The sequence below is a fragment of the Pteropus vampyrus genome, unplaced genomic scaffold, assembly GCF_000151845.1.
Source record: "Pteropus vampyrus isolate Shadow unplaced genomic scaffold, Pvam_2.0 Scaffold73, whole genome shotgun sequence".
Lineage (NCBI taxonomy): Eukaryota > Metazoa > Chordata > Mammalia > Chiroptera > Pteropodidae > Pteropus > Pteropus vampyrus.
Genome location: NW_011888854.1, coordinates 5385808 through 5396558, shown reverse-complemented (window position 1 = coordinate 5396558; position 10751 = coordinate 5385808). Strand labels below are relative to the sequence as shown.

The 10751-nt window shown below is 42.2% G+C and overlaps 1 protein-coding gene across 5 annotated transcripts in view; it reads left to right on the top strand.

The window, feature by feature from the left end:
* Positions 1–457: 457 nt before the first annotated feature.
* Positions 458–10751, top strand: part of JADE1 (jade family PHD finger 1) — a 305056-nt gene continuing 294762 nt past the window's right edge. For 2 of the 5 annotated variants that reach the window (XM_023531786.1, XM_023531785.1), the window contains exons 1-2: positions 458–599; positions 1745–1857. The gene's annotated coding sequence lies outside the window, so the exon portion shown is untranslated. The remainder of the gene's footprint in view (positions 600–1744; positions 1858–10751) is intronic. The other 3 variants (XM_023531796.1, XM_023531795.1, XM_023531788.1) reach the window with 2 other exon arrangements.

The following is a 10751-nucleotide window of genomic DNA, read 5'->3' as shown; positions in this document are numbered from 1 at the left end:
GAATTAGGAACACAAGGAAGATTTCTTTAGGGGTGCAGTGTGGTTTGGTGCAAGCATGAATTATGGACAAGCATTACACAGGTCCTTCAGTTTGTCCCCAGCCATCTGGGTATTGCTAAACACATCTGTTTCTTCTCCTGGAGAGGATACTCCAGCGCTGCCACACAATTTAAGTGATGTCAGGAGAGGGGCTTCCATTTGTCCGCTTCTCAGGTTTGCAGGGATGGTTCTTGGAGCCTTGGTTCGCCGTGATTGGCATTCATTCTGGGCCTGGGTACTTAACTTTGAATTTTGATTTGGGAATTTGCCAGGTGTGACATTTTGCCAGGGCCTTCCCAGTCTGTTCTCTGCTGTTTTGCTTCTGAAGATTTACAGCTAATGAAGGGATAAAGAAAGGTCACGGCAAGAGGAGGCAGCATGTGGTGGTGACTCATGGTCTGGGCCTGGTGTGGAGCCAGTTTGGGTGGAACGCTCCACTGGCTGCCGCGCTTGTTTTCACATGGCTCTCTGCCACGGCCCTGCTGGAAGCAGATTCTCGCCTGTTGCTGGTCAGAGGGAAGGCCCAGTCGTTCTCCTCATCCCCGCTGTCATGGACTCAGGTCAGGCCAGTGAAGCCTTGTGGCCATTTGGCTAAGAATCTCACAGAGTGGGGGCTCAGGAGCTCAGGATACAGTAGGCTGGGCCAGTCCTGGGAGGGGTCAGGTCTGAGAGACCAGCCACAGCTACAGCTAGAGGACATTGACTGCAGGGGCTGAAGGAAGTGGGGAGAGGCTTGTACTGGCAGGCAGGGCTTCTCAGCCTTGGCAGTTATTGACATTTTGGATCAGATAGGTAATTTTTTTGCTATGGGAGGGACTGTGCTGTGCATTGCAGGATGGTTTGCAGCATCCCTGACTTCTACCCACTAGATGTCAGTAGTGCATCCCCATGCCTCCCCTTTGTCCCCTGACAAATGCAATCAACAGTCTCTAGACATTGGCAATGTCCCCCGGAGGCAAAATTACCCTCTTTGAGAATCACTGTAGTAAGGTTCAATCCAAGGCATGTGGCCAGTGTTAAGAAGATCCATCTCATCTTTTTTAATCATCCTCATTATCGCTAAAATTCATTGTATACTTACCATGTGGCAAGTACTCTATTTCGTATTCATTATCTCATTTAATCCACATAACAATCCTAGGATGAAGAAACTCTTGTTGTTCCCATTTTATGCATAAGAAAACTGGAATTTATCAAAGTGACTTGCCCAAGGTCACATACCTGGTATTTGGGGGCTCAAGCACAGGTGGAGGTGTCTCTTCCTCATCCGGTAGCCACATGTAATGGGGCTATAATATGGGAGTCTGTGAGAAAGCTGAGGTGTAGGAAAAAGCTGGCATGAGGCATAAGGGGGCTGCCAGCTGGAGGCAGGGCCTCCACTTAGACTGGGATTCTGGAGAATATGATATACCCTCTGGGAACAATTAAGAGCTTACATGAACTTGAATATCAGGTAGATTCAGAAAGAGATCCAGCTACTGGACATGAGATGCAGGTCAGAGATTGATCACAGGTAAACCTCCACTTAATGTCTTCTATCTGGTCGTGACACCTGACCCAAGAGATATGACACCCAGCGTGAACATGAATGTGCCTTTTTCACTTCAAATACTGTCTGTTGGACTGTGGTCTCCCACCCCAACCTCCATTCTTTCCTGAGGACCAGACTTCTTCCTGAATGTCTGCTTCTTCTGCTTGCCCCCAGGTGCTCCTGGTCGGGGGCATGTCTATTGAAAGGACTGGACAACATGAGGTGTCAGTCATCTCTGGTGCACTAAAGACCCTGACACATGACAGCTCAAGCTGGCGTGATCTCAGGTTTGTGTAAAATACTTATAGTTTATGGGAACTGGTATTTGGGGCTCAGGCACCGGTGGAGTGTCTCTTCTTCATCCTGTTGCCCCATGTAGTGGATGATTCTGAATTGAATGCCAGTAGTCAGAGCCAACCCTGGGAAGGTTTGTTCAGTGACAACTGCACTTTTTAAAGGAGATTCAGGGCTTCTGACTGTGCGGTTTCCTCAATTTCAAGGGCACCTGTGAGGATGAGGAAGCTTACTTGAAACTAAAGTGAGCCCTTCCCATGGTCCTCTTAGGAGTGTTTCTCATTAGTGGGCAGAAGGGATTTCGGAGTGCGCTGGTTTGTAGTCTGCCTCATACCTAGAATCAAATGGCCTTTGATTGGAAAAGGACATCATCAGGTAGCAAGAACTTCAATTACACGGACTTCTTCTCTATCCACACCCAGTTAATTAGCACTCAAACTCATGTGCAGCGTGGGAACTGTGAACACCCTTGCAGAAGGGACAGTTCCAGCTCAGTTGCACAGGGCCTTCCTGGGACCAGCAGTACTTTGGGGACTTCTGCTGCTCACATTCCTGGTGGGTAGTGATGTCCCACCTTCCTCAGGACATTAAAGTATATTTTTAACAGTCACTACATAGATCTCAACATTCCTGCAAGACTGCGAAGTCATTTCCCTGTGCTCTGAATCCCCTTTGCCATGCCCCGGTTGTCCTGCCCTTTCTAGAAGATGTTGTTGATACTTGCTGGTTCAGTGAGGTATATTTTGAGAGGACATCACAAAACAGCAAGGCTGCTTGGAAATTTTTTGCTTTTCCTCACTGTTACCTTTAACGTGTCTTTTAGGTATTAAAAAGAAATACATGTATATTGAAGACAAATTAGAAAATACAAATAAACTACTAAGAAAAGGAAAAGAAAAGTTACCTTATAATCTTGAAACTCAGATATAGCCACCGTTAACATTTTGGTTGTTCCTTGTGTTTTTGTTTTGCATTTTACAAAGGGAGGGGATAGAAGAAATTGCCATAAGACATGTGGCATATTCTTACTAGAATGTTTAGTGATGTTACATAAATCTTTTGATTTCTTGGCAAAGGGGTCCTGATAATTTTAGAAGATATACATGGTTTTAGAAACCTAATAAGAAATGCTATATTTTTCTCCTTGCTGATAAAGGGTATATCTACAAGAGAGTGTGTGGGCATGCGTGTGTGTGTGTGTGTGTGTGTGTGTGTGTGTGTGTGTGTGTGTAAATGGACTGTCTGTGGCTTCTGAAAAAGAAATTCTTTTGCTAGATTTGCTGACTCACTGCCAAACCCTGCTGCAAGAAGGGAGCAGATTTTGAGTTATCCAAGCCAAACATTTGGCCCTCCTGGTTTATTGGCCACTGTGACAGACTTCTTCTCACACCTCACTCCTCACGTCTTCCTTGTTGGCATGTGGACGTATCTGGCACTTTGTTCATTTTGCCTCCTCTTCTCCATTTCTTTCATTTATTCTTTATCATTTCTCAGATCTGTACTGGTACCACCCAACTCCCTAACGTGCAGTGTTAGAAATACCCACAGGCTTCCTTCCTGAGGTCACTGCAGGAATTCGCTATCTCTTCCTAAGAGCTTTTTGCTCATGTGCATGTGTCTTCTCAGGGCTTCTGTGCTACAACGAGGAATGCTCAGGAGAGGGAGCCTGACCCACTCTCATTTGCTCACAGTCCCTCAAGGAATGGCTCTCTGTTTCCCTTCCTAGCTCAAGGTAATATCAGGGCACACAACTGACCACACGTTTTGTCACTGCTGAGGTGGACAGACTTGGTGAGATGAGGGTGAGGAACGGTATGACTTCATGGTTAATTCCTCACCACACTGGGTAAAAGATAAGTTTGTATAGACCGGCATGACCAATAATACTATTGCTGGGAGACGGCATCCTAGGATCATAATTTTAAAAAGTTAAAAAAAGAAATGTCTAGCTGTAGTTGGCAAAGAACTAGACATAGGGAAAGATACTGTAGCCTGCCGTAAAGGATCACGGGGTGTGAAGGAGACTGGAACCGCAAGGGCTTTATATGAAGAACTTGTTTTCCAGCTCCATCAAGTTTTCCCCTTTCTGCATCCATTTTTTGGTTTGAAAAGTTTGGAAAGAATCCCGAGTTAACATGAGGCTAACAATAATTGCTTTCTGGTTCCAGTAATTGCTATTCTAAGCTCTAATCACATAGTCACTCATTTAAACCTTACAAAAACCCCATGGGAGAGTCAATCACCCCCATTTTACAGATGTGGAAACAGTACAGACTTTATGAGACCTACCCAAGGTCACACAGGTGGTCAGCCACAAAACCAGCATCTAGGCCAGGAGCCTAGCTTCAGATACCACACTCTGCTTTGCCTCCTTTTGCAGTAAATCAGGTGATAAGATTCTGAGTTCCCATCAGAGCTCTAGTAATAATTTGCTGTGTTATCTCAGGCAGGTCTTATCACCTCTCTGGATCTTAGTTTCATTATTTAGCCAAAAAAATTCTATGATCCTGTGGATACATTTGTGCCATTCCCTCCTCACCCCTGTAATTTTTGGATGCAGCTAGAGAGAGAGATACAGTTTGCTTCCGAGGAAATCCAGACTAGGTTTTGCATCTAGCTCTTCTTTTGGTCTTGATTCTGCTTGCTTTGCGAGAGAGAGAGAACTGCTGTCCTACAGCAGGGTCTCTGTTATCAGCAGAGAGAATTCCCTTGTGGCAGCTGATCAGTCTCATTGGGCCAATCAGACTAAGTGATAAAGAGAGCTTGTTATAACTTCCACAAGGAGAGGTTTGAGAGGACAATCCAGGGAAATGGAGACATTCTTCAATTAGGAAGTACATCATTTCATGTTGCCAAGAAAAAAATTTAGTCCCTACAGTGGGGACATGTTGAAAAGAGACGTATGGTTCAGAGGACAAAGTACTAAATTAGATGAGGGAAGTGCCTTTTTCCTACTAATTTGCCACATATTCCCAGCAAGTCATTTGGCCATTTTAAGATTCTGTTTCTTTGGGGAGGTTGCTTTGATGCAACCTGAACTATCATCTGTAAAACTCTGCAAATACTGAGTTTGGATGATATCGTTCAACCTTGAGAAGTTGAGGTTTCTGGGCTTCTCATCAATCTGTAAATCCGTTAGGGTCTCTGCAGCCTGACACCTGCTAGTCGAGCAGCACTCTCTGACCCGTTGTTGGTTTGAGCCAATTCCAGCAGCGTGGGGATCTGGCTGTGCAGAGAACCTGCTCTCAGCGGGAAGGCTGCTGCTGACCTGAGCAACACAGATCCCCCACAGCTCTTGTCGTGTCAGGCTATGGTGCCACTGAGGTCGAGCTCTTTGTGACAATGGTGATAGCGACATGAAGGATGGGGCGGTAGTGTCGACTTTGCTGACTCCTCATCAACAGTGAAATGACTCTCTTTGTAAGGTACAGCCTGAGAGACTGTGCATAATGTTTGTGAAGCTAGTTGTGTTCTAGGTGTTACAGGATACTTGGGACCAACATTCTAATTCTTTATGTCTCAAAGCAAAATTCATTCCTTTTCCCCTTCTGTGAATAGGTAAACATTACCCACAGTCATGTGCTAGTCTTTAGGAAAAAAAAAAATACCCCAGCCTAAATTTCTGATCCCATTCTTTTATAATGTTTTTTTGTTTCCTGGCTTTCGTTCCTTGCATTCCAAGACTCTTATTATTTGTGCTTCTGACCTTTATGGGAATGCCTCACGACACAACTTCCATTAGGTGAGATCATCATTCCATAAATGTCTAAGCAGTGTGCCTAGGAGGAGAGCAGATCTTTTCCCTGACATAGGAGAAGCTGAGTCCACATATGGTCCTGAGGTGGAGGGGCAGGTGATGTCAGATGGAAGACTGGAGTCAGATTGAGAAAAGTCCCCTATGTCACATTAAAAAGGTCAGAGTTTAAGCTATAAGTAACAGGAAACTCACAGAAGCTTTATACAGATCTCTCTCTCTCTCTCTCTTACACACACACACACACACACACACACACAGACTCAGGCCTCTTATATAATCAGGGTTAGTTTGATATGCACCAATTTCGTGTGAGGCTCTGCAGTAGGTGCTTGGAGTACAAATATGGATAAAACATGGATCGTGCCATTAAGGAGGAGTCAGAACTACATTGAGACAAAGAATTAATATAGGAAGAATTCAGATTAAATGGTTAGTCTTTATGCAAAAGTTTTTAGGGAAAAGATGGACAAGTTTAAAAATTTCAATAAAAAGAGCTCTGATGTCGGTGTGGAGGGTAAAATAGAGAGTATAAACTGGGAAGTGTTAAATGTCAATTTCCATTCAGTGTTGGTTGTCTTCATTATTATAATGATTCCCATCACGTTTGGTCCTTGGAGGCATGAAATCGGTATTACCCTTACTTTGGGAAATCCTATCCAGTGGATGGATTTCCTTCTAGGATTCAGTGGCTAACCCCCACTTGGACAGAAGAAAACAAATGATGACACTGAGAGAAGTCAATTGGTGCATGGCCAGATTTGCTTCACATACCAAGAGTTCTTGCTTGTTTCCAAATGTTCTGGGTAGATGCAGATTAGTTGGAGATGGTCCAGCTAAGACTTCTTATGAATAAAAAATATTGCTATAATTAAAATCTTTCAGGCCTAAGTTACCTTTCCCCAATAATTCACTTGTGATTTATACTTAGAGACATATGTAATATCAAATTACCTAAGTGGAGGGAACAGGGAGGGAAAGAAAACTAAGCTCTATTGGAAGGATCGGTTGTCAGAAGATTGCTGACTTCATAAACGACTTCGGCTTTTTTTCCAGGCAACGCTTGCTGCATTCATAGCTTTGTAATTTGGTTACCTGTCACTCAGTTTATATGTGAGTCACCCATAAAGTATATGCACGGAGACCAGATGCACTCATTACGAAGGTGGGAGGACACCCTGTTTAGCAACAGCGGCAAATTGTGGGGAAAGGATCATTTTTCATTAAATGACATTAAGACTGAAATGGCAGAGCTTTTGCGTCTGGCTTTAGAGTGCTAGCTTTGCTCCTGTCAAGCTGGGCTCCCTGTCTTGGAGCCGCAGTTTTCCAGTGTAGGGTGGCACGTTTGTTCCGCTGAGTGGGGCAGGCGGCAGGGAGAGGATAGTGGTGAGAAGGATGGTTAGGGAGGCTGGAGGAGAGAGAATAGCTCTTTATGCAGAGTCATTTGTGGTAACTTAAATTTGCTTCAGAAGTGACATTCTGACATAGCTGAGAGAAATTGCCTATTTATTTTTAAGGCTCCACATTATTCTTTTCTTGAAATGATTTTCTCTTCTGGACCCTACCTAGTGAAACCTTACCCATCTCTCAAAATCCATTTTATAACTGACTTCCTCCTGGAAACTTTTTTCAAGCATATATGAGCATATTAAATTCAAACTGATGATGTTATGTTTAGGAGTAAGAAAACTTTGAGGCAAAAGTGAACACATTATCCGGTGTCAAACAAAGGTATATTTAAGGTTATTTCATCAGTTATTTCTAAAGCTTTCTTCCATGACTTGTAAAATGATGGTTTCCACCTAGCATTAGGGGAATGAATTAGTTGCTTTTAGGATGGAGAGTGTACTTTCCTTTTGTTTTCATAGGAAGAAAACAAAACAAAACAAAAAAGATGTTGGGGAATTTTCTTAAGCAGTTACATGTTCAAGAGCCAGCTAGACCTGGAAAATTAATTCATTCTGCTCTGAATTTGGATGCAGTGTTTTATCTCTCGACTTGGCTGTCTGAGTGGTCCATTTTAGCCGTGGAGGCCTACCTTCGAGATGTTTTGGCAGCATAGAAATGTAGAGCTACATTAATTATTAAACAGTGAACCACAGTGCCTGGATGCTCTTTTGTGCAGCTAGAGTCCTATCTGGGTGCAGGAAGGATGAAGGCCCTATACAAAATAATGCACTTAAATCTCTCTTTCTTGGTCAATCAATTACTGACATAATCTCTTGACTATTCACTTTGTAAGATGAAGATATTTATATCCCCACCCTTTGTGCTGTATAAAACTACAGCAAAGGATATGAAATTTTAAATTGCAAATCTAAGTGTTTACAGATATCATATGCTCCTGGAGGAAATATCAAACCACTTTCTATTTCTGTTCTGCTCTTGTATTACCCACATGGCACTTTCTCTCAACCCTGTCTTCAACTGTGTGTTCTTTCTTGGGCTGAGCTCTGAGGATCAGGCCTGTGGATCTGAAATGGACTGGGACTCTGGCCCGGCTGGGAGTCAGTGTTGGAGTTGTGGTCAGGACTCAGGCTAAGTGGTGACAAGAGAAATGGCTGGCAGGTGGAAAGAGGCTAACACCAGTCCTGGAACAGGTAGGTTTGGGAAGCAGGGAGTAGGAGGAATGTATTGATCTAATAGTTCCAGAAACCGAGTGAAATAAACAAGTCCTTTTTATCAGGAGACAGCCTAAATTTACACCTCTAATGCCACCTCCAAAGAAGACCCTTTTTTCTCTGAAGGCTGCAGGCCTCTGTTGGTTAGATATTCAGTAAGAGAGGTGGCTCTCTGTGCAGACTTCTTTGACACTTTGTTTTCGAGTAATGTTGTGCGTCCAGGTGGGTTTGCATTTCTTTGAGGAGTTCAGGTTTTCATTTCACCAGAAGCGAGACTTTTTCAAAATTAGGTTGTTTTTCAGATCTTATCTGGTGAAGAAAACATTTGAAGTATGCATACTCGTGTAGAAATTATTTCAGACTGAATGCTAATTGATATATTCATTCATTGCATGCAGCTGTTATTTATTGAATTCCTAATACTAGGAACTGAGATGATAAGAAAGAATAAGGTATTGTCTTCCTCCGAGAGGCCCATAAGGAGCTGTAGAGGCAGAGAATTACCTATAGAAAGTGTGATGAGCACTATAGCCATTCCGCTTGGCACTGGAGAATTTTAACATAGCTCTGCAGCCGTAGGTCTTTGTATCTAATATTGTCCTCTAACTAGGAGGTTTTTAAAAGATCAATCTGATATATTGGCTAAGTGTACGTTTGTTCATTTAGATGAAACATTTCATAGCATGTGATTTTTTTGATCTACCGCTATGTGCCCTACATCCCCAAAAAGACTAAAATGGATTGGCCTGTGTTTCTCACACTGACTTAGAAGTACTACAAATGCTGTAATTGTTAAGTTTGCAGTGTCAAAGAGAAATTTTTTAGTTTAGAATTTAATCAACCTATCTATTTCTGCTGGAAGCACTAAATATATATTATATTGTACACTTTTAGATTCTCCTCTCTCTGAAAACAAAACAAAACCCTACTCTTTATTAATATAATCTTTTCAAAGGTGACCAAGAAATTGTTTTAGGTTAGTTCCTATTTAATGTAGTTTGCTGAATAAATATTTATTTTGAGATGTGAGATCTGCCTGTTTCTTATTAGAAACCCAAATGAGAATTCAATGTGTGTGTGTGTGTGTGTGTGTCTGTGTGTGTGTGTGTGTGTGTGTGTGTCTGTGTGTGTCTATGTGTCTGTGTGTCTGTGTGGTGGTTGTAGTGATGGTGGGGGCACCCATTCCGTTCCAAGACATCAGTATTTTTATTCATTATTATTCATTGGTTCCTCTTACAATATGAATAGAAGGAACAAAAAAACATTTATAGATCACTTAAAACACTTTACTAGAAGAAAGGGAACAAATTAGCCCACTTGAATCACTAGCTTTACAGAGGAGAATGAGCAGAAGATATATTTAATCTTTCATCAAAGACTTTATTTGAAATTACTAATATACAGTTCCACTCAGAACAGCACTAAATGAGTTATTAGAACATTTAAACAAGATCATTGTTTTTATTAGCAGCATTATTCCGTACTCCTTTTGTTAGAAAAACACCCTGCAGTGTGTGCAGATCTGTTTAATTGCAATGCTTTTACATTTTCCCTCAAATGTAGTTGACTTATTTTATAAATATTTCAAGTACATAATTGCTATTTTGCTTTAATAAAAATCACAAGTGTATTTAGATAATCTGTGGGGTTAGACTCCATTTGTTCCTGTGTCAGGTTTACAGGAGGTAGGTACTACTTGCTGACTTTATGGACTGTGATCCGGGGGGAGGGCCTCACTCCCCCACAATCCCCATTGTACATTTTTGGAATGAACAGCTAAGTGATAACAGTGAAAGCTGTGGATGTGGGCTCCAAGCTCAGTTCTTTTACTTATCAGTCGGGTGACTTTGGATACCTTCTTTATCTTCTTTTAGCCTCTAAAATGTTTTGTAGAATTTATTGAATATAGTAACACCAAATTTGTCAGACTGAGATGAAGATAAATAGATAATATTAAGCACCTAACAGAGGGCCAGACAAACAGTAAGTACTCAATGAATATTAATTTCTTTCCTCGTTTGGCTGTTTTCGATTGATAGAAGAGGTTTGTAAGGAGATTCTTGAGCTTCTGATCCCAGTCAGCAGAGACCCATCTGATTTTTTTAAAAAAATTATTGGAGTTTAGAGCCCCCGATTTAATCCAGGAACATCTCTTCTGTATGCTGTGCAGAGAAGTGTATCTCTGTCCTCATCCACCCTCAACTTTTTGGTCCAACAGTGATCACAATAGCAAATGTGAAGTTGTAGTGCCCATCTGGAATGGAAGAAAGTGGAACAGATGTAGAATCCAGGGCTTGGCTAAGGGTGCTGGGAAGTTTGCATAAGATGGACTGTCTGGGAATTTACAACAGCAGATGTCTTTGCAAGGATGTGGCAGTGAGGAAAGGACGGGAGGGGTGTGGTCCTTCGTCCTGGAGCAGAGGCAGCTATGTGTATCTGCAAAAAAATCCATCCCATAGTCATTGATTGCCGTTTGCTCCAAGAAAATATCTGGGAAATTGCCCATGTTCGT